This window comes from Ictidomys tridecemlineatus, chromosome 12 (genome assembly GCF_052094955.1).
Source record: "Ictidomys tridecemlineatus isolate mIctTri1 chromosome 12, mIctTri1.hap1, whole genome shotgun sequence".
Lineage (NCBI taxonomy): Eukaryota > Metazoa > Chordata > Mammalia > Rodentia > Sciuridae > Ictidomys > Ictidomys tridecemlineatus.
The window spans coordinates 27,729,758-27,753,454 of NC_135488.1; the positions used below are offsets into that span (position 1 = coordinate 27,729,758).

Consider the following 23,697-nt stretch of genomic DNA (forward strand, 5'->3'; position numbering starts at 1 on the left):
ATCCTCCTCCCCTTCCCCTGAGCTCCTTATTCACACAGCGCCCTCCCACCAGGCTATCCCATTTAAACACATAATAGGTTAAAGACTCAAGTCTAGCTTTGCTGTATCAGTCAGCAACAGCCACATAAATGCTGTGTAACAAACCCCCCTGGGTTCTCAGCTTAGCACATACCCTGAGCTCATGACCTCACAGGGTGACTGGTCTGGCTGACCCAGCCAGGAACCAGGAGATGGCTCCACTTCTCTGCTTCATGCAGCTGGAGACTGCGGGTCAGGTGCAAGTTCAAAGCTCTTCTCCTGAGATCCTAGACCACAGAGGCCTAACTGCACAAGTGCATTTCTGGCCTCAGCTTGCCTCAGGTCCACTCTATTCTGTCAGCCAGAATAGGTCCCGTGGCCAAGCCCAAGTCCAGCTGGGCAGGGAGGTCCTCTTCTCTCTCAGTGCCTGGAGGAGGGGTGAAGGTTTGCCAACAGCATCCCACAAAGCCGAGGCACGAGGACTGGCAATGTCTTGCTAAACTGCCCTCCTGCCCAGATGATTGATGGAATACGCAGAACCCAGAGAATTTGCTAAAATCAAGGTGTAAATTCAGTAAAGTTGCAAGATATAAGACTAATATACAAAAACTGCCATTTCTATAACTTACAGCAGTTACTGGAAATGAACTAAAATGAACCATTTATAATAACACTAGACGTAGCAAAAGGTGTGTAGGGCTCATCACTGGAATCCACAGAACTGTGCAAAGAGAGACGGAACTAGAACCAGATCAGTGTGTGAGCAGAGGCCTGAATTTAGAAATCAGAGAATCTTCTGAACACTGGCTGGGCAGTGCGGGGGGTCAGGGACTGTAAAGCAGGTGGGGAGGAAGGTTAGGACGCAGCGCTGTTGCCAGACGACCCGGCCACTGAGCCCCGAGCATCACCAGAGTGGCTGAGGAGTTTAATTTTGACTTAATTCATTCATCTAAATTCTTGTGCTAGTGGCCACCATATTGGACGGCAGGGCCCTGGAGCCCTGTCCAGAAAGCCCAGAGGGACCTGTATCCCTAGTTCTGTACTGAACCGCGAGAGACAAGGTCAGACACACTCTCCCCGTCCCTCCCTGTCGAGCCCCCTTGTGGTGTGAGCTCTGGGGAAGGGCTGCGTCTCTGTCCCCGAGGACACCTGCCCAGGCAGTGACAGCCTGGCTAGGCCCTGTCTGCTGGGGCCTTTCCAGCCCATGTTTCAAAGGCCTCCAGCTGGCTCATGTCCCCTCTGCCACCGGCTCCCCGCAGCAGGCTCCACTCAGGAAGGGAAAGGCGTGGTCTCCGCTGTGTCCCTCCCCGGCACTGACCCTGTCAATGGGAGGCACAGGACGGTCTCTCAGGTCCAGGAAAGTCACAGAAAGTGGAGTTGTTCCCCAGGGAGGCCCCCCAGCCTCTCCCCGAGGCGCACCTGCCCTGAGACACAGGATGCTCCCATCTAAAGCTGCACCCCCACCAAAGGAGAGGGGACAGCAGGGGCTGGGGACACGTCGCCCTGTCCCTCCACCCTAAAGACGCTGTTGCAGCTGCAGCAGGAGGAACCTTTCTCCTGTGGGCCACTGAAGGGTCCCCACGCTGCTGGGAGAGCAGCTGGCTCCCACCGGCCCCTGCCTCCTCCAGTCACGGCCCGGGTTGACGCTGGCACTTGGCTTCCGAGCGGGCAACTTGCATGTGGGGTCCCTTTTACCAGATGAACACCCCTCAACCCCCAGGCCACGTGCTGCCATCACCAAAGGCCTGTCACCTCCTCCATGGGGACAGGAAGCAGCCTGGGCCGCATCTGTAAGGGCCAGGGAGGCTCTTCCTTGGCTCCCACATCAGAGGGGCCCAGTGTCCACATTCTACAGAAAGGTCCAGATGGTTGCTGAGAGGACTTGGAGGGAAGGTGAGAGAGACGCAGGTTCCAGTGGGTTCTGGTAGGTTCTACCAAGGTCTCGCAGCTCTTGAAGAGACTACAGAGAAAGGCCCTCCTTTAAACCACCCCCCAGACAAGCGATGCCCAAGGGCCTTGGCACAGCCACCAGGGGTCATGGAGGAACAGGACCAGATTTAAGAGAAGCACGTCACTTGGAGAAAGGCTGGCGGAAGCCCTGGAAGGGCACGAGGAGGGAGCTGGAGAAGCCGGCCACGCCACTGGAGGACCTGAGGCCCACGCTGTCCTCCCAGCACCGGGTCCTTCCCCCGGCAGCCCTGCGCGGAGGCCTGCGGCTCTGGGAGGGTGCGGGCTGCACGGAGCCCCCCAGCAGCTCCTGAGCCAGCAGAAGCAGAGCGCCCGTGTCCACTCCCATTCTGGGTCTGCTCTGGCCAGCGCTGTCTCCGTTCTCTGCCCCAGACTCCCAGCGGCCGGATTCTGCCACAGTAATGATGGCTGTCTGTGCTGTGTTCCGGAGCTCACCCCGGGGGCCAGGAGCGCCCGGTGGCACTTGATTCTCTGTCCCTCTCGCCCTCCCCGCCGTAGGAGGGAGCCTGAAGGTTGCATTCTGCATGTGGCTTGGAGGCCAGCTGAGACCTCCCGGCGCTGCAGGCTCAGGGGCCTGTCTGGGCCTCAGTTGCTCACTCCAGTCCAGGGACACCAGGGCTGCCTGCTCTGCCCTCCTGTGTGCCCAAGGGCCACATGCCATCGGGTGTTCCAGGTGCTGAGAGCTGAGACTTTGCTGTGTGGACATGGCCTACTGGCTGCTGCAGAGTCCACTGTGCCTACAAGCCAGGAAGGCTAGTGCGATGCAGCACCCCTTGCAGGTGAGAGCTCAGGTGGGCCTCCTGTGGTCTGCAGTCAGTGCCGAGGGCCAGGGGCTGCTGCAGACAGCAGCAGAGAGGGACACCGGGGAGCGGAGGTGTGGACCCACTCTGACCATGCTGGACAGCAGTGGGCTTGGCCGTCCCTCTGCAGTACGACTGTGCAGACGGGCCTGGAAGCTCCACCTGGAGCCAGCCTTCCTGCGATCCTGGAAGTTGTTTGACCCTGGTTGGGTCAAGGGACCCTTCTCTGCAGCTGGCCTCTACCCCTTAGCAAAATGAGAGTTGGGGTTACTGTCGGTCAGCCCAGCGGCACCCCAGGGCAGCACTCACTTGGCCAACTGTGGCCCCTGCCTGGCCCTGGGTCCACACACAGCAGGCCCCCACGCCTCCTCTTCCTTGCCTATCTTTCCTGCTCAGACTGAAGCCCAGGCCACCACTCATGGGCACCATGATGAGTGACATGCATCCAGCCCCCTTCTTCCCTCCAAGCCGGAGCCAGAGATGGAGGCCACAGGCCAGGCTGGCCAGGATGACCACCAGGAGAGACTGCACTTCTGCGGGGTCAGGGAGGGAGAGACCTAGCTCACCAGCTCCACTGTGTCCTCCACGCCTGGCTTTGATCAGAGCCCTGGACACTGTGGGGCCATGCTCAGGGAGCAGCAGACCCCCATCTTGTGGGGAAAGTCACCCTTGTGTTGCGCAGCCAGAGCCATGTGACATGTAGGTAGTCACCGTTCTAGTCTGTGACTGTCCTGCCCATGTCCTGATTCCAGACTGAGCTACATGCACATGTGTGCACACACACACGCACATGCACACACACACACACACACACACACACACACACACACACACACACACTCGTGCCTGCAGGAACATGGGATTTGCTATACATAGGAAGTAACAGCCCATGAGGGTCCAGCATACAGCAGGCTCCGGGACCAGGGCCCCCTCCTGAGAGGGGGCACCTTGGTGGGCGCAGAGAATCCACTATGCCCTGTAATCTGCCAACCCAGTGACAACGTCCAGGCAGTGTGGGAGAGATGAGCCTTTGCTCTCACCTCCAGACAGACCTCGGGGGGCACCCTGGGGGAAGTAGCCCACCACCCTCAGGCCCTCAGCCCATGAGACCTGGGGAGCTGATCCGTCCCTGGAGGTTGGCCTGAGCCTGGGTCCACCTGCTGGAGCTGGCCTCCCCGAGCAGGCTGCCTCTGTCCTTGCTATAGCACCCCACCCCCTGGAGCTCTCTCTGGGCGCTCCCACCTGGGGGACTTCGGATGTCCCCCGGCTCTGGCAGCTCGTGGACTCTATAGAGCAAATCCCCTGTCCCCCATGTGCCTGTGGGCCATGCCCTGGCCTGGACCATGATGGTCTAGGAGAACCTAGTGCCCATCACTCAGGAGTAAGCCAGCATGGCCACAGGGGGACCCTCACTCCCAGGTGGACATCGATGCTGATGGCTGGCCCCAGGCGGGGAGGTTTAGCTGTGGAGGGGGCAGTGTGTGTGATGGCCTCCCGGCACAGCAGAGGAAGAGAGAAACCACACTTGAGGACAGAGACTGTTTCCTGGTCTCTCGATGGGAGCCGAGCCAGCCTGGGAGACGCGGGCACGCCGCTGCTGGCCTTGAGGACGCGCTGGTGTCCTTGGGGGCTGCAGATCAGGCGGGAGGCGCGTCCCCTTTGGACCTCAAGAAGGCACTGGCCCTGCCAACGCTTTGGTCCTGGGACTTCCGCCCTCCAGAACTGTAAAGTAAGCCCCCGTGACTTCAAGTCCCTCAGCCTGTGGCAGCTTGTGACAGCAGCTGTGGCACATGCTATGGGGCCCTGCTGGCCACGTGGGGATTCTGGCCTTTGCTTAGAGAGAAACGGGAGTCATTTCAAATGCCTCGTGTGGAGAGGGATCCCACGAGGGCACCCTGCCTGTCCTGTGTGGCTGGGGCCCTAGAGCGAGCCTTTGGTCAGTGGCCTGCACCCTGGGCTATTTTGGGGTGTGGGCTCCAGGGCTGGGAGGCAGAGCCACCAGGGCAGCCAGCTCAGGCCGAAGCTGTGGCCCGCCCACAGGCCTGGAGGTCAGTGGAGACGGTGGCCCTGGGCTGCAGGAAGCCCCTCCAGGTGACCTGAGCAGCCAGGCCCCCTCACCACGCCTGGCAGACACAAGACCCTGACCGCTCATAGGCCCCCAGGGTGCAGCTCTTCAGGTGACAGGACCAGAGGCCTCAGAAGGAGCTGGGTGGCCCTGATCTCCTGTGTTTGTTCTCCTGTGACCCAGCCAGTGACAAGGGCCAAGCCAGGGCCATTGAAGGGATCAGAGCTGGCCCCGTGGGTTCAGCCCACTGGCATTGACCTTGCTGTCCCTCTACCCTCAGTTTCTGTTTCAATGGAGGGCAGTGAGGACGTCACCATTGGGGGACTCTGTGGGGACTGGAGAGGCAACCAGGGGCCACTCCCAGACACAGGGCCTGTGACGTCCAGAACCATCGGTGCCATTGGGCTCTGCAGCTGCTCCTGAGGACGAGGGAAGCCCAAGCAGCAAAGACGTGGTCAGAGGAGAGGGGCCAGTCTCCAGCTGCCTCCTTGGACAGGGAGGTGGCAGACTCATGGCCCCCGGGTCCCTGGGTCACCCCTCCTTCCTCCAGGGTGGGGCTGCAGTGCGGGGAGTGGGGGGCCAGGGCTAGGGCTCTACATGCAGCCAGGAGGGGAAGCGGCCCACGTCCTACGTCCCTGGGCTTCCTGGACAAGTGTCAGCTGCTGCCCTGCTGCTCCCCGAGGGTGGGGGGCGCCTATGGAGAAACCAGCGAGCACCAGCCACACAGGAGGCTGCGCTTTTGCGGAGGTGGTGAATGGAGGAGCCTGGAAATGAAGTTCAGGTGGTGGCTCAGGTGCTCCATGCCCTGGAGGCCCTGCTGTGCCTTTGTCCAGACGCAGCCCATCCATCTGTGCAATTCCAGGCACAGGAACCGAGCGAGCCTGGGAAAAATTAGCATCTCATCCACACCAGGATCCCCGGGAGCAACGAGTCCCACTCCCTTGCACTTAAAAGGCCACATCTATCTAACAGCAAGGTATTGGTTTCTGTGGGACGCGCTTCGTGCTTCTCCCAGCCCAGGTCCCTGCTGGCACTGGCAGCCCCAGATCCTACTCGACAAGCAGCGGCTCTGCTTCCCAGCGCCTGAACCTGGGGGCCACTCGGAGCCCTTCTGCAGAGGGGACCAAGCTGTCAATCAGCTTAGCACAACCCCGACTCTGGTGGGATGGGAAGGGGTGGAACAAGGGGGGAGGTGGACTCCCCGTCCAGGACCTTGGTGAAGGTCACTGGCGGGGACTCCAGGCAGGGGATAGGGACCAACAATAGACCTGAGGGGCCACTTGTAGCAATATGACTGTGGACAGCCCACTGACAGCGTCTTCCTCGGCACAGGGCACAATGCTACCCACACCCCATGAGCCACCGTGTGCAGACCCCAGTGCAGCTTGTGCCCAGGAAGGGAGGGGGCCTGGGGAGCTGCCCCTGCCAGGGTGGCTGCCAGGGTTTTAGTCCTAGTTCCCTCACGTGTGCACCCATCCTACAGGCAGTGAGGGAGACGGAGCTGCCCACGAGGGCAGAAGGGTTCTGAGCCTATCCTGGAGGTGGTCCGATTTTTCGTCACAACCCACGATGACGCCTTCTGGCTGATCGCCAGGCGCCATCTTAGCCATGTGTGGCCTCAGAACCGGGAAGTGAGAATCAGTCTGCAAGTCAGGTTTCCTCTTCTCCATCTCTGATGTGACGTGCCCTACATCTCCCCCGTTTTGTTTTATTGGCCAGTGTCTACCTTTCACTGGAGAGTGTGCCTGTCTTAGGTTGTCCCCCTCTGGGGCTCTTACCTGTCACTGACTACCACTCTGGCTCTTCAGGCAGTTCACCTGCAGGATCGGCAGACCCAGTGGGAAACCTCAAGGAGGGGAGGTGACTTAGGCCTATGAAGAAGACCCTCTTGCCTCTGACTTACACCTGCACATCCTGGTAGGGCCCATGGCCAACCTCACAGGGCTCCCAGTCAGTATCTCGTAAGACGGCCTATCGCTGCTGGACCACCATCAATTGAACAGCTTTGGCTCGATCCTTGAGCAACTGGAGGAGCCTGTTGATTACACAAGGTCCAAATGTCAACACAAGCATTATAGTGACCAAGGGGCCTACCAAGGGGAGAAGGTAAAGGGGCCACCCATTTAGCCCAGTCCACAGAAAGCTTTATTGCAGCTCATTCCGACAGTTTTCAAGGTCTTTTTAACCTTTTAATCTTATCTTGAACAATACTAGAGTGACTGGCATAGAGGCAGCACTTCTCCTGAAGGAACAGGCACAGTCCTCCCTCTCTGGCCATAAGCAGGTCCAGGCCATGATGGCTTTGGAGGACTCCTGCAGCCAAGGAGTCGAGTTGAGATTGCAGGTCCAAGATAGGGCTGCAACATGGTGCATGTCACCTATCATCCGCTGAGAAAGCTTATTGTACATCTGCGAAGAAGTACCGAGGCCAGAGGTCAAGTACCCATCCCCGTGGCCACCCGCAGGCCCAACAGCAAAGGAACAGCATGAATGGCTCTTCGGGGCCTGGAAAGGGAATCATCACCAGCAGTATAGGCAGGGACTGGTCATTAAGGAGGATCCCAGTGTCAGGAGGAGGAGGACCACAGTGCAGACCCCCTCCAATTACCCAGTAGGACACCGTGCGCCATATCCCCACAAAGGAAGGCAGTACCCTTAGGAGGACAGAGCATACCACCTACTGATCCGTCAAAAAACCTATTGCCTCCACACCAGAGGGGATTCAACGTCCCCACATCTAGAGTGCTGTCTCTAGTGAGACAGATGACATTAGGCATGGTCACCAAGGGCAAAAGGACTTCTGAGTGGGGTGGGAGTATAGGGCATCTACTAGGGAGAGGTGAGGTTATATTCCACCAAACAGGAATGGCAGTAGCCTTTAAGGGTCCATTCTTTCCTGGGGGCAGGGGCATATAAGGACCAACAAATTGGCTTACCACCACTTACAGCATCAAAGTGTGCCTCCCCACAGCATGTATCCCCCAACAAACATGAATGCCACGAGGGAGACAATGAGGAGTCCAGTCACAACCAGGCAAAGCGTCCAGAATGATCTTTTCATTTAAAATGAGAAAATAAAGAATCATACCTCAAGAGGGGGTGCTCTTGGGAAATCACTTTTGTTCTGGCAAACAGTATTTTAGATCTCTAGTGGGGACCCAAATTGGACTTGGCTCCCCAATCGGGAATCACATCCAAATCCCCTCCCTACACTAATGAGGGGATCAGCACCGTGCTATGATCCAGTAAGGGGTCCCTCCATCGGACCTCTACCTTTAAATAAGGTGTCTGATTAGACCAATGTCTCTGGAAAGCAGTCAGAGGTTGCTCTTTGGAAAAATTTGAAATAATGTAAGCATGGCTGACCTTAATCGCTCATGGGGGTTGCTTCCGCCTTTTTGTTTTATTAGTTGGTCCTTTAAGGTAATCTCCCTCTTCCTCACCAATTGTTCTGCTCAGTCCCAGGTGGCCAATCCAAAAGACTGGCATCCACCAACCTGGGTGCAGTGTGTGCCAAGGTTTCCCAGTCCTTTCGGCCTGGGCATCTGAGATCTCTAAACCTCGCCTTTTGAGCCTGAATCTCAGCGCTTTAAGAGCCGGAGCACCATGCTTAGTGTGAGATTTCCCCATCTCTTCAGGGAGACCCTGACCTCGGAACTTGCTTGGCTTGGCTCCCTGATACTTTCACTTTGGTGAACCGACTTCTCCATGTCCCTGTTCGGGCGCCAGATGTCGGGGGTTTTAGCCCTTGTTTCCTCCCGACCTGCGGGAGAGATGGGAAGAACACGCCCTGGCCAGGATGAGCCAAGAAAGGAGAGGGCCGACTGACCGCCCGCACTCAGCCCTCCCTCGCCAGAGGACAATCAGACGCATCAGGGAGACCAGTCAAGGCTGGAGCTCGTTTATTGAGGAAGCACACACAGCTAATATGAGGCCCAGGAGCCAATCAGGATAAAGGTCAGCAGGGTGGGGAGAGCTCACGTGTACACCCATCCTACAGGCAGTGAGGGAGACGGAGCTGCCCACGAGGGCGGAAGGGTTCTGAGCCTATCCTAGAGGTGGTCCGATTTTTCGTCATAACCCATGATAACGCCTTCTGGCTGATCGCCAGGCGCCATCTTAGCCATGTGCGGCCCCAGGACTGGGAAGTGAGCATCAGTCTGCAAGTCAGGTTTCCTCTTCTCCATCGTAGGTTTCTATTTCTCTGATGTGACGTGCCCTACAGGCAGCCAATACCTAGAGACAGCGAAGGCCTTTGGCGATGGCACCTGTCCCTGGCACCTGTTCTCTCCTCCCTGCCGCCAGGGGCTGGTGGCCTTCCTCTGCCATGCCCTGAGGCCAGCAGAGTGGAGTGGCCCTGCATGATGGGAGACCTCAGAAACCAGGAGCCCCTGGAGGCCTTTCCCAAGAGCCCACCCCCACCTGCTCTGCTGACTTACAGCCAAGGTCCACCTGTCCTGGGCGTACCAGGCCAGATACAGAAACAACCCTGTCCCACACAGGATCCTTAACCACAGCACAGGTGGCTCTGTCCTCGTCCCTCCCGGCATGTCCCTATGCGAGGTGCCCTGCCTGCATCTCTGTGAGTGACGGGTTCTCTCCTCAGTCTTCTCCTTGTCAGTCTCACATCTGAGTAAACCAGACCGAGGCCAGCCCAGCGGCCGCCCTCCCTCCCACACGTCCACAGGTAGATGCCGGCAGGAAGACCTGCAAAGGGCACGGCTCTGCACAAGCTTCCTCCTGGGAGGCCGAGGGGCAGGGACAGAAGAGGCACCCTTCCCTGGTCCTCCTCCAGGGAACGTGGCACTCTCCCGCTGGACCACAGCAACCTGGCAAGGGCTGCTTTACACCCTCTGGCAGGTCCACCTGGCCTTTTTCCTTCCCCCTGTAGGAGGCTGATTCAAACACGGAGCCCCAGGCGAAGGGCTCACCAGGCTCATGCAGAACCAAACACTCCGAGTGGACGTGACATGGGCAGGGCTGGGCGAGCCACTTGGGGACATGGGTTCCCGCAGAGGGAGAGCTCAGTCTCTGTCCTCAGTTAGAGTGAGAGGTGCCCCCAGGAGGAGGGTCACTGGGGGCCTTTGGCGTTGGCACCTGTCCCTGGCACCTGCTCTCGCCTCCCTGCCGCCAGGGGCTGGTGGCCTTCCTCTGCCATGCTCTCAGGCCAGCGGCGTGGAGTGGCCCTGCATGGTGGGAGACCTCAGAAACCAGGAGCCCCAAGTCAGCCTGTCTCCTGTGAGCTGCTCCCGTCAGGAGTCTTGGCCACAGTGGGGGAAAGCCAGCTGCCAGCCACCAGCCTGTCTGAGCCCCAGGACTCCAGGCTGTAGCCCAAGTCCTGCAGCCTGGGGCTTCCCTGTGACTGCCCCAGCTTTGAAACTGAAAGTCCCACAGCCTAAAGTCCCCTGAGGACTGGGCACACTAGAATGCCGGTCACTCTGCTGCAGGCCTTCCTGGAGAAGGGCTTCGGGTCACAAGGTGCAGGTGAGCAGAGGGCCTGTGTCCAGGAAGCCTATGGCCCTGTCCTGCAAGAAACCCAGAGCTCACTTCCCTCAGCCTCACTTCCCTCCCCCAGGCCAGTGTCTCATGTCCCTCTGCTCCTCGGAGTACCATCCTGGCTGATGGGCCTGGACTCAGCACTGTCCCGGGTCCCAGGAGACAGACAGGGGCAGCTTGAATGCTCTCTGGGGCTCTCATGGCTGGTTTTCTCTTTATTAGTCGCAGACGTTTTTCTCTGCACTCCCTGAAGCAATTGCTGCTGATCTCCTCTGAGACCCTGAAGGCTTTTCCCTTTGACTCCCGGGTCAGGGAGCTTGGCCCTGACCAGGGCTGGTGGCTGCACACTGGTAGCTCCACATTGGCAGCGGAGGCTGGCTGGGGACACTGGGCCCCGCCTGGCCTGGCCTCCAGGTGGCCAGGCCTTGTTGCTGCATGGCTGGTGAGCAGCACAGGATTGACCTGGTCCTCAGCACACTCGCTCACGCCCCAGGTCATGACCCAGCTCCCACCAGTGAGCAAGTGCTGGCTGGCCTGTCCTGCGACCACTGACTCAGACCCAGGGAGACGGACGCCTGCCTGGGAGGACTGCCCTCCCAGGCACTTTGAAACCTCAGGCAGATGGCAAATAGGGTGTCAGCAGAGATTTCCATCAGGGGCCCTTCAAAGGGCACCCCAAGGCCCTGGAGAGGGGTTTCAGGGTCACAAGGTGCTGGTGAGCAGAGGGCCTGTGTCCAGGAAGCCCTGTCCCCTGGGGGTACCACATCATCTCTCACTCTGACCCTGGCCTCTGGGAAAACCAGCACATTTCAGACATGCCCAGAGCCCACGCAGGTAGATCAAGGGAGGCTGGACATCCACAAGACCAACATTTGCTCCGATCTTTGGACGTATTTGTGTCTTCTCATATTGGCAGTTCTTTAAGAGTTTCACAGAGTCTCTTGTTTGGGCTTTCAATAGCCAAGCATTGAGTCTGTGGAGTCAGCAGTCCCACCTAAACCCACATGTTTTAACTCGTACAAGAGAGATTTTTAGTACCACCACCACCACCATTACCACCACCTCCATCACCACCACCATCACCATCATCACTATCACCATCACCATCATCACCATTACCACCACCACCAACACCAACATTATCACCACCACCACCACCAACATTACCACCACCACCACCACCACCATCATCAACATCACCATCACTATCACCATCATCACCATCACCATCATCACCACCACCATCATCACCACCACCACCATTACCACCACCACCACCACCTCCACCAACACCACCATCATCAACACCACCACCACCACCATCATCACCACCACCACCACCACCTCCACCACCACCACTACCACCACCAACACCTCCACCACCACCACCAACAACATTACCACCACCAACAACATTACCACCACCACCACCTCCACCACCACCACCTCCACCACCACCACCACCTCCACCACCACCACCACCACCAACATTACCACCACCACCACCTCCACCACCACCACCACCACCAACATTACCACCACCACCACCTCCACCACCACCACCACCACCAACATTACCACCACCACCACCTGCACCACCACCACCAACATTACCACCACCACCACCTCCACCACCACCACCACCTCCATCACCACCACCACCACCAACATTACCACCACCACCACCTCCACCACCACCACCATCATCAACACCACCACCACCACCATCATCACCATCACCATGTTCACCACAACCCCATCATCAACTCCACCACATTCATCACCATCATCACCACCACATTCACCACCACCACCACCACCATCATCACCATCACCATCACCGTCATCACCATCACCATCATCACCACCATCCCCATCACCATCATCACCACCACCATCACCACCACCACCATCATCATCACCATCACCATCACAACCATCACCATGTTCACCACAACCCCATCATCATCTCCACCACATTCATCACCATCATCACCACCACATTCACCACCACCACCACCACCACCACCATCACCACCACCATCACCACCACCACCATCACCACCAACATTACCACCACCACCATCAACACCACCACCACCACCACCACCACCATCACCGTCATCACCATCACCATCACCATGTTCACCACAACCCCATCATCATCTCCACCACATTCATCAGCATCATCACCATCACCATCATCACCACCACCACCACTACCATCACCATCACCACCATAATCACCACTATCACCATTACCACCATCATTACTACCATCACTCCCACCACCACCACCTTCACCACCACCACGTCTTCTTGGCCATCATAGTACACCACCTTATCAGCATTTGGCTCCATTTCCCATGGGCCCCCTGTGGGGTTAAGCTCTGGACACCACAGTGGGGACTGGCTTGCTATGTCCCTTCCAAATGCTCTGTTCCCCTCTGCCTTCCTCCTACCCTCTCAAATAAGCAAGTGCTCTGGGATAGGCCACTCAGGGCCTGCTCTGGGGACAGCCCAAGAGCCCCCCAGGTTGCCGTCAGGGTCGAGTGCGCTCGCTTGAGGAGAGCTTGGCCTATGGGAAGATCGGAAGACCTGGAGTGTCGTTGGTCTGGAGAAGTCAGGAGCCCCGCACTGGGTGACACTGCGGGATGTACGGGCCATGAGCAGAGGGCTCGGGAAGCTCTCCGCACACCGCCTCTGGTCTGATTCCTGGTGGGTTTGTCATCTCCTCCCTTCCAGCGAGTCTGTCTCGTGGATTCTGGACCCCAGCACCCCGGGGAGCTGGTGCAGTGCTAGGAAGAAGCGCTGACCCTTCTCAGCGGCCCCACCTGGGTTCTCCCCGCCCAGAGTCACCCAAGAGGCCTGTGGAGCATCTCTAGGCACAGCCCTGAGCCACCTGGAGCTTGCCCTCGGCCTTCCCGGCCCTTTCCTCCTCCTCGCTTCCAAAATGGCATCATGGTGGCCACCCTGGGAGCCTGGGCAGCAAGCACATAGCCACACGCTCAGGGAACCTACCCTGCAGCAGCCACGCCACCTGCTGCGAGCTCGCTGCCTCCCACGGAGCCCTCAGCCACAAAGGTGACAGGCTTCACAGTGAGTGGCACACGGGAGCCACTTGGATGCTGTATACCTGGACAGCACCATGTCAGAGATGTACACTAAAACTCTGAAATAACTCTGAAGTAACAGTGAAAAAAATTTTTTTGAATCACTGAATTTTTTTTTTAAGGGAAGAAAAACAGGAACAAAGAAGAGATGGGACAAAGAGTGAGAAAGAAAAAGAAAAGATGGCAAGATGGAACCTACTCATTTCAGTAATTGTACTAAATGTAAATGCGCCTACCACCCCAACTAAAAGGCAGAGACCATGAAATTGGATTAAAAGGTATCACCAGTTATAGACTTTTGACTACAACACACTTAAAATATGAAACACAAAAAGAAATAATGCTGTCACTAGGAAACCAAGAAGTGAAAGTGAACAGGCTGCTTCAAGCAGACAATGCACTTCAGAGTATAACCTACTGCCAAGTAGGCTGCTTCCCAGAAGTGAAAAGATCCCTGAAGGAGAGGAGAGGGTATATGATCTGGAGCACATAAGTACAAACAAAACAACTTCACAAGAAATGAGCAAAACCAACAGGGCAGTGGGAGAAATCAACACGTCCTTAGTCAGGGTCACTACATAACTAGCCAAATCAGGGAACAGACACTTGAAAACATTATCAACAGTCTGACTTTCATAAAATTTACACCTACTCATCTGTAACAGCAGAATACACATTCTTATCAAATGTTCTCTAAAAATTTTCCAAGTTAGATTACATACTAAACCATAAAAAAAGGCTCAATATGTTTAGGAGGAATTGAGTAGCTCTAGTATGTTCTGACTGTATTCAAATTCCCCAGAAACTAGTACCAGAGAGCTATCTGAAAAATATGACTTACACAGCATCCAAATCCATGAAAACTAAGAGAGAATATGACCAGGCCATGGAAGATGTACACTGACACCTGCAAGTGCTACCAAGAGTCTACGATCACCTATGAATTGGAGAGAAAGACCCTGCTTACAATTGGGAAAACCATCATGGTTAGTAGTATACTTCTTCTGACATTCATCTACAGAATCACATCAATGTCAATCAAAATCTCACAGGTTTCTTTGTACAAATCAACAAGCTGATTCTAAAATTCCTATAGAAATGTAATGAACTTAGATTAATCAAACAAAAAGAAAATGAAAGCAGAGGACTATCTAATTTCAATGAGTTACATTAAAGTTAAGTCATCAAAATAGTGTGGCACTGACCTGAGACAAATACATGCACACACACACACACACACACAATCTATTTTTTTTGTGTTTTGTTTTTCAGCACTAGGAATTAAACCCATGGCCTCATGTATGCTAGGCATATGCTGTACCACAGAGCCACCAAAACCTATTTTTGATAAATAGATGAAGGCAATCCAATGTAGAAAAAAATGGTCTTTTCATTTGAAACAAATGTGTTTTCCTAAAGGGAAAAATAAAAACTGAAATCCATACATATCATGTACAATATTAAAAATTTTTTTATGTAAACAAACCTATATGTAAAACCAACAATTTGAAAATTGCTAATACAGAAGAAAAATTCTGTAGATTTTTATAAATAAAATACAAATCAAAACAAGACAAAACTGAGTGATGCATGGTGACACACACCTGTAATCCCAGTGACTGGGGAAGCTGAGGCAGGAGGATCTCAAGTTTGAGGCCAGCCTCAGCAACCTAGTGAGACCCTCCGCAACTTAGCAAGACCTTATCTCAAAAAATAAAAAGGGCTGGGGATGCACCTCAGTGGTAAAGCAATCCTGGGTTCAATCCCCAGTACCAAAAACAAAACAAAGCACGAAAACAAACAAATGCAAAAACAACCGAAAAAACTGGACCTCATCAAAAACAAAAAATCTTTGAAAAGCAAAATAAGTATCTTACAAAGAACTTCTACCCAAAATATATAAAGAACTCTAACTCAATAAGAAAACAAGTAATCAAGAATGAAATAGAAGATTTGAACACACACACTTTACCAAGAAGATGTATAGATAAACCATGAAAAGGTGTCCAACATCATTAGTCATTAGGGAAATGGACGTTAAAGCCACAACGAGACACTGCTACACACCTGTCGGAAGGACTGAAAGTAAGACCTACCACACCAGATGCTGGTGAGGAGCAACTGGACCACCCAGTGCCAGTGTGAAGGAGACAGGTTACACCGCTGTGGACGAGAGGCAGGCAGTTTCCCAGGTCAAACACATAATCATAGTCATTGCACAATTAGATATTTGCACTAGAGAAAAGAAAGTATTTCTGTACAAGGACTTTATTTGTAATATAAAGCTGTTTTAGAGGCGTAGGCAAAAACTGGGAGAAATCTAATGTCCATCAACAGAGGAATGTATAAACAAACTGTATATCTACGCAACAGAAGACTACTCAGCAGCAAAAACAATCACTGTCTGTGCATGTGGTCCTAATGCAAAGTAAACATGCTGAGTGAAAGAAGCCAGACAGAAAAGAACACGTCATGTGGTTTCATTCCGCTAGAACCTTATACAATGTCAATCAATCTACAGAGACCGAAAACTGATCAGTAGGTGTCAGGGAGTATGAAAGAGAAAGAGGAGGGGAGGGATTACAACCCAGCAAGAGGAAATGTTTGGGGGTTCCCTGTCCCAGGTGTGGTGATGGCCCACATGGTGTGCATGTGTGTGAAAACTCAGCACAGCATCCAACCCAGGATGTGCTTTTAGAAGCAGAGCCATTAGTCAGAGGGTGTGCACCTCTCTCATCTGATGGACCCCACCAAATGCCCTTCCGAGGAGTCAGGGGGTATCCTTGCTCACTCTAGTGCCCTAAGCACAGATGACTCTGGCTGCAGCCCAAGGCAGCCCTGACTTGCTGGAAACAACATGCAGGGTGAGATGTGCTATGTGCCACAGGTGACAGTTACCTACAGATTCACGTATGTGAAGTACATACATTATTTGGTCATTGCTGTCACTCCCCAGCTTAAAAAGGGAAACTGAGACTTGTGAGGTTATGTGGCAGGCCTGATCACTAGGCTGGTGAAGAAGGCCTGGCAGATGGCCTCAGGTTGACACTCTGGCTGCTGTACCGCAGGGTTTCCCATGATGACTCTATGGGCATGTGGCACAAACAGCCTCTGGGGCCATTCCAAGAAGGATCTTCTGCAGGGAGGCACTTCTCACTTTAGGAGAAGCTGAGAAGGACCCCTCAGGATGACATGCTAAAATTGGATAGTGTGCATTCTGAAGCTGCATAGGCAGAAGGACTTGAGGGCTAAATGTCATTAAGCCACACTGGAAGCTACAGACATATCTGAATAGAATGGCTGGCCACACTCCATCCCAGCGAGCTGTCAGAGGGCAGACCCACATAAGACAAATTTGTTTGCTCATTTGAAAAGGGTGTGCTTTCTGTTGCAACCTACCTTTTCAGGCAAACTATTACCTCGCAGAGAGAGAGGGAGCAAAAAAGCAATAACGCATAACAAGTATAGTCACGTGCCATAGAGCCACTGGGATGGTCCTGTAAGATCACATTGCCTTGTGATGTCACAGCCTTCCAGTTCATATAAACGCAGCCTGATGTTCACTTCTTGATAAGAGAGCTAACGACACAGTTTTCAGAACACATTCAGTCACTAAGCGATACAGAACTGCACGCTTATGCACATTTGTTCAAAAGCTCATTGTGCTGCCCAGCTGGCCTCCTCCTTGTGGACCCTGGCCACCTGTTACATATAATAAGCTGTCTCCTACTGAGTTAAGACTAGAAACAAGACAGATGCCATCAAGAGCTGAGGTTTTTCAATGCAGGCTTAAGTGTGGAGCGCTGAAGGATGAGGGTGAAGTACTGATGAGGAGGTGCAGCTTCTGTGGTTTACTGCAATGGGAAAGAGTTGACCCAGGAGGCATAGTGCATTCCCTGGAGCCCCAGATAAGCACAAAAGTTAAACAGAGAAAAGAGTCCAGGGCATCGCAGTGAAATTTAGATGGAACGCCAAAAGTGGCCCAAATAACCGAGCAGAAAGCAGGAGGTGTGAGCAGACTCAGGCAACACAGAGGAAACAAATAATATACGGCAACGCTGAGCACGAGTGCCAAGATGGGATTCCGAGACGGCCAGCTGCATGCGGTACACGCAGACCCAAGCAAAGAGAAACTGACCCAGCACAAGGACAGAACTGTCTATGTTGTGTGGACACCAGTGGTGTGGGCAGGCTGAGAAGGCCTGTATGCACCCACACCTGGTACCCCACTGTGCTTTCCAAGCACCCTCTGCAATAAGAAGACCCAGGCCTGCAAGGAAGGGGCAGCTCCTGCAGCTGGGCATTAGGAGCCTGGGTCCCTCAAGGTATCAATGTAAGGAAGAACAGCTCAGGAGACAAAAGAGGGGGATAAGAGCAGCAAACTACAGAGTAGACTGTGACATACTGGACTGTGACATAGGAAATCTGTATCCACCCATGCAGGAGACACGGCTGCTGTACATAAGGATTCCAAACAACATGCTCCCTGCCCCACGGCCCCAAAGCCTTGGCACCCTGCACAGGAGACCACAAGTACCACCTGCACCAGGTACCCTGATTTCCAGGGGGATTGGAGACCAAGGCAGGAGGATGGCAAATTTGAGGCCAGCATCAGCAACTTAGGAAGACCCTATCTCAAAATAAGAAATAATAAAAAGGGCTTGGGAAGTAGCTCAATGGTAGAGCACTTGTCCAGCATGTGCGAAGATTTGGGTACAACCCCTAGTACTGTCAAAAACAAAAAGGAGGAAGAAAACAAGCACCTACCTTAGGAAGTTAAAGGGGGAAAAAATAAACCTAAAGCAAGCTGAAGGAAAACTATACTATAAAACAAATATCAATGAAATTGAAAATGGAAAAACAATAGAGGAAAAAAAATTAAAGAATCTGAAAACTAGTACTTTAAATAGACCAATCCAATTGTAAAGTCCCAACAAGGCTGAAAAAGAAAAAAGACACAAAGTCATGATATCAGAAATGAAAAAGGTTTCTATTGCAGACTGCAAAATAAGACATATGAATGGCCAACAGGTTTATGAGAAAATGCTCATTATCAATTGTCAGCAATCATCAGAGAAATGCAAATCAAAACCTCATAGAAGCATCATCTCACACCTGCTGGAATGGCTATTTTCAAAAGGACAAAAGATAACAACTGCTGGTAAAGATGAGGAGGAAAGGGAACCCGTATTCACTGTTGGTGGGAATATAAATGAGTATAGCCATTATGAACAAAGGTATGGAAATTCCTCAAAAAATTAAAAATAGAATTACCATATGATCCAGAAATCCCACTACTGGATCCATGCACAAAATAAAGGACATGAGTATGCCATAGAGATATCTGCACAACCGTATTTACTACAGGACTATTCATGTTGAGAAATGGAAAGAACTAAATTGGGGCAACCGCACTGGAAAGCAGTATAGAGATTCCTCAAAAAACCAGAAATGGAACCACTATTTGACCCAGCTCTCCCACTCCTTGGTATATATCTAAAGGATGTAAAATCAACATACTACAGTGACACAGCCACGTCAATGTTTATAGCAGCTCAGTTCACAATAACTAAACTATGGAACCAACCCACGTGTCCTTCAACAGATGAATTGGTTCAATCTGGTACAAAAAAAAAAAAAAAATCTGAACCCAGGGCAGCAGGCCCTGGAAGTAGAACTGTGGTTACCAGGGGCTGGGGGATGAACGGGAGGTGCTGATCAAAGGATACACAGGCGTGGGAAGCTCAGGGACCTACTCTACACCATGGTGACCACAGCCAAGAACAACAAATGTATCAAACACACATAAAGACTGCTGAAAGGACAAATTTTAATTGTTCTTACCACACACATATACACACACACACAAAAAAAAAGAAAAAAAATCCTGCAATATTGTTTAGGAATAAAAAGGAATGAAAGATATCCAGATCAGTCAGAAAGATCAGTAAGAAAGAAAAGGAACTAGCCTGGTCCAGTGGTACATGACTGCAATCCCAGCAACTTGGGATACTGAGGCAGGAGGATCACAAGTTTAAGGCCAACCTGGGCAATTTAGTGAGACCCTGTCTCTAAATAAAAAATGAAAAGTAAGTCCAAGGATGTAGTTCAGTGGTAGAGCAAGTGCTTCACATACAAGAGGCCCTGGGTTCAATCCCCAGTTCCACTAAATAAATAAACAATCAGGACTGAGCATGTGGCTCAGGTGGTAAAGGACCTCTGGTTCCAATCCTTAATGAAAAAAAAGGTGGGGAAAAGGAGACGAACAACACTATAAATCACTTAGATCATAAAGACATACACCTAACAACAGAATAGCCATTCTTCTTAAGAGCATGTGGAATATTCTACAGAATAGATCACATATAAAACCTTGAAACAAGTCTTAAGTTAAACTTGTAAATGTAATGGAATTACTGCAATGAAATTAGAAATCAATCACAGAAGGAAAATAAAAAGCTCATAAATAGGTGGATATTAAACAACACTCTTAAACAACAATGGGTTGAAGATGAACTCACAAGGGAAATTAGAAAATACCTGGAGACCAAAACCAAGAAGGAAACTTACAGCTATAAATCCTAAATTAAAAAAGGAAGCTCTCAAGTCAATAATCTAACAGTATGGCTTTAAGAAACTAGAAAAAAGAAGAGCAAATTAGCTCAAATCCAGCAGAAAGAAAAAAACAATAATGATCAGAGCGGAGATGAGCAAGACCGAGGACAGAAATGCAATAGAGAAATACATAGACCCAATAGCTGATGATTTGAAAAGGTCAATAAATTGGCAAATCTTTTCCAGATTGACTAATAAAAAAGAGAGAAGATTCAAATTATGAAATTCAGAAATGAGGGAGGGGACATTACTACTGGTTTCACTGAAATCAAAAGGATTATAAGAGAATACATAAACACATATAAAAACAAATGTGATAACTGAGACACAAATGAAGTCCAAGAAATACAAACTACCAAAACTGACACAAGAAGAAATAGAAAATATCAACAAATCCATAAAAAATACAGAGATTATATCAGTAATCAAAAGAGGACCAGATTGCCTCACTGTTGAGTTCTACCAAACATCCAAAGAATTAACACTCATACTTCCCAAACTCTTCCAGAAAGCTCATGAGGAGGGAACCCTGCCTGATTTGGTCTGAGAACAGCATTATGCTCACACTGAAGTCAAAGATTAGCTAAAGAAAACTGAGACCAACAACCTTGATGAATACAGGCATGAAATCCTTAACCCCAACTCAGCAAACTGGAAGGGGTGCTACCAGGTGTGCACAGCTGTCTCAATATCTGGAAACCAGCCAGTGTAACACCCAACATTAATAGAATAAAAGTCTCCTCTAAGTGGAGGCAGAAAAAGCACTTGACTAAATCCATCTCCCCTTCACAAGAAACACACAAAACAAACAGGAACAGAGGGGCTTCCTCAACATGATAAAGGGCATTTTTTTCCAAAACCTCATAGCTGACATCAATCCCAACATCGAAAGACTGCAAGCTTTCCCCTAAGATCAGGAATAAGGCAAAACGGCCCATTTCTATTACTTCTATTCAACACAGCCGGAGCAATTAGGCAAGACGAAGAAATAAAAGGCATCCAGCACACAAGAGAATGTAAACTGTTGTATTCACAGATGCCATACAAACACCACACATAATCTGCAAAAAAAAAAAAAAAAAAAAAAGAAAGAAAGAAAGAAGAAAACCCGGTTAATCAAAGAATTTGGCAAAGCTGCAAGATCCAAAGTCAACATGCAAAATAAAAAAAAAATCACTTGTATATCCATACACTAGCCATGAACAATCTGAAAAGGAAATTAAGAAAATTCCATTTACAATGGCATCAAAAAGAACAAAATACTCAGGAATTAATTTATCCAATGTGATATTAGATCAGACCCTAAAAACTACAAACACTGCTAAAAGAAAACCCAAATAAATTTAAGACACTAGTGTTCAGGGATAGGAAAACTTATTGAGATGTCAGAAGAAGCAAAACAATCCAGAAAAGAGCAGTAAATCTGAAGATGCGTGCCATCTGATCCCAAAGCTTCCTGCAAAGTCACAGTGATCAAGAAGGGTGGACTTGTGCACACTGGCAATCAGGACGCTCAAGTACGTGATGCTGTGATGCTGTGTGGACGTCGCAAGCCTCAAGAGGTGACAGCAGAGGATTTGTCTCCCAGGACAGCAGGGCTGGGGAGCAGAGCAGTGGTGGGCGGAGCAAGAGGCACAAGGAATGAGCAAAAGGGAGAGCAAGGGCTTGGGAGGTGACGAAATTATTTTGTTCTCTGATTATGGGGTGATTAAAATTCACCATTAAAAAACAGTAACTTTACTACATAACGATTGAAAAAAATTAAGATGATCCTAGGACATGTCCTAAAACCTATTGTGTAGTGATCACATAATCTTGTACACACCTCTCAGAGCGTGACCATGGTGTGGGTGGAGTTGGGAGGAGAGTGATCACTGATGTTCTGCAGAAATGGATGCATGTAGTGATAGGAAAAGGTAGACTGAATTTGGCTTTTTTCATTCTTTCTTTATTTGGTACTGGTGATGAACCCTGGGGTGCTTTACTACTGAGCTACATCCCTAGCTCTTTTTAAGACAGGGCCTCAAACTTGCAATCCTCCTGCCTCGGCCTCCTGAGTCACTGGGATTACAGGTGTGCACCATCACACCCAGCTGCTTTTCTCATTGTTTTAGAGTTCAGAAGATGATATGTGTCTTAAGACCTGCTCTTTCACAGACAATTGCCACCACCCAACTCTCAATACTGCTGGTTAAACCACGCTTGAAAATGGATGTACTCCACTGTATGGAACCCAGGCCTCCATGAAGTGAGCATCTTTCTTAGAAACTGTCCTGGGATGGTGTAAGAAGGCAAGAATGCACATGTGGGATGTGGCCCACGGTGTGCACCAAATAAGCGGCAGCAGGCAACTTATTACAATTTTGCTACTGACAGCTACTACTAAAGTGAGTAGTTGTCACCATTTTCAGAAACAGAATGATCAGAATCCTGGAAGCAACCAGACTCCCGTAGTCAAATAAAGATAGGCTCTAGGGACAGAGCACCTAAGTCCAACATGCCAGCAGTTTGCCCATGAAGATGCCATGGTTCCTGAATAGCTGAGAGCACGAAGTCACTGAAGCTCAGAAGGGGTTAATGGACCACACAGTGGAGCAAACTATATGGCAACACAAAAGGTCTGAGAAAGCAGAGAAGGTGCTAATTTGTAACATAAGGAGGAGAAACAGCCTTCAATCATCTGCTTCACTTTTCAAATATATACAGAAATGGAAAAACAAAGCCTTGAGCTTTACGACAGTGACTTGAACGGGTTCATTAACGCGCACTCCCTCAAAATGCTGCAAAATCAAAAGTAAAGGCTTTCTCATTTTCCTCAGGCCTACTGCTGAAGACAAGAAAATAACAGAGACAACATCACAAAGCCTTAGAAGTCAGACAGCAGACAGTGAGTGGCAGTGACCCCAAAAAGCTGAGTCCCTGACCAGGAGAGGATGAGCTCAGAGGCTTTATGCCACCAAGCCTTAGGAAGTGTCCCCTGGGGTGGGGGGTGATGTCTAAAAGCAGGAAGAAGGGGGTTGGAGCTGGAGAAGGGGTGAAGGCCTTCATTTAAGGCAGCATTTTAGGAATATTTATGATTCATAGGCACTTGCAGATTAATACAAGGAGGTTGCTGCCCTCTTCACTCAGTTCCCTGGATGGTGTCCACCTCAGTGGGGCATCAGAGCTAGCTAGCAGAGCTGCCACTGCCTTCCTGACTTTTGCAGGTCACGGGCTCTCAGGCTCCTGCCCCCCAGCAAGATGCCAACAGGCTCACCCGGCTGTCTCTGGTAGACATGGGCACTCCTCCCCACCCTGGCCATCTCCTCTTCTGTCTCCTGGACGAGGCTGAGTGACCTGCCACCAAAAGCTCTCTAGCTGTTCAGTGGAATTCCCCAGGGAAACCACTGGGGCCTGCAGAGACCTTTCTTGGGAGCATTTTAATAATGGCTTCAGGTTTTTAATGTCCTAGAACTATTCAGATAATCTATTCATCTTTTGGTATATATTTGGTACATATCTTTTGGTATGTATTTCATATTTTGGTATATATATTTGGCATACTTCATATTTGGTAGTTGAAGGTTTTTGAAGAACTGATCTCTTGCTTCCAAGTGAATGAGTCTCTGAGCATGAAGCCGTC

The 23,697-nt window shown here is 51.2% G+C and overlaps 1 protein-coding gene across 23 annotated transcripts in view; it reads right to left on the bottom strand.

Moving 5' to 3' along the window:
- Window positions 1-23,697, bottom strand: part of LOC144369142 (mitotic spindle assembly checkpoint protein MAD1-like) — a 282,508-nt gene that overhangs the window by 31,036 nt on the left and 227,775 nt on the right. Inside the window, exons 14-15 of one of the 23 annotated variants that reach the window (XR_013428606.1) lie at window positions 6,755-6,886; window positions 5,488-5,732 (exon numbers count right to left, since the gene is read on the bottom strand). The exons of 21 other annotated variants lie outside the window; for them this stretch is intronic. The gene's annotated coding sequence lies outside the window, so the exon portion shown is untranslated. Of the gene's footprint in view, window positions 1-5,487; window positions 5,733-6,754; window positions 6,887-23,697 lie in introns of those variants that run through there. One more of the 23 variants, XR_013428605.1, reaches the window with a different exon arrangement.